The sequence below is a fragment of the Penaeus monodon genome, chromosome 22 (genome assembly GCF_015228065.2).
Source record: "Penaeus monodon isolate SGIC_2016 chromosome 22, NSTDA_Pmon_1, whole genome shotgun sequence".
Lineage (NCBI taxonomy): Eukaryota > Metazoa > Arthropoda > Malacostraca > Decapoda > Penaeidae > Penaeus > Penaeus monodon.
In genome coordinates, this window is record NC_051407.1 from 23,582,980 (window position 1) to 23,583,662 (window position 683).

Sequence of the window (683 nt, forward strand, 5' to 3'; positions counted from 1 at the left end):
ATTAAGTTTTTCTCAGACTGCTTTTAAAAGGGTAACAAAAATTTGTATTTTCTAATAATCTAAATTTTCTGTATTTCTCAAAGGGAAGAAAAAAAAGTCAGAGCCTTAATGGATGAAGTGGAAGCCCATTGAGTCAGATTTTTTTGCAGAGATATCGAGAAGATAAGGAGAACCAACGCCCTAATCCCAAACAAAGGTTAAGAAATTAGATGAAATGTCTGCTGTACTCATGGATATTTATTGAGGGTAGTTTTTGAGAATATGGGGCCAAGGAGGATAATCGATTGTGCCGATGTAGCAATGACTTGCCCCCCAAAATTAGGTATGAAAGATTTTGGAAAGTTGATAAGTAATGCCCCTTGATTCCTCTCCTGACAGTAAAATTTAGTTTATTGGTTTGGGAATGTGATGCATTTTTCACTTTCAAGATTATAGTTTTAAATCTGGGAAAGGGGAAAAAAATTTTGGGTTTTTTTTATGCCTGTTTTTTTGTAACAAAAAGATAAAATTACTAGGAAATGAAAAAACTTAATGAGCAGATATATTCACAGAAAATATTTTTTTATTGTTTTATAGGATTAGGCTTAAAAAACCCATCTGTTACTAGGGAAAGAAAACAATTGATAAGATGCTAGGTAATAGTTTACAGAACAAAAGTAAAATAAAAATAATTCCCTTTAATC

General features: G+C 31.3%; 1 pseudogene; it reads left to right on the forward strand.

Annotated features, from left to right (window-relative positions):
- LOC119587370 overlaps nt 1-683 on the forward strand; it is a 33,850-nt pseudogene that overhangs the window by 22,532 nt on the left and 10,635 nt on the right.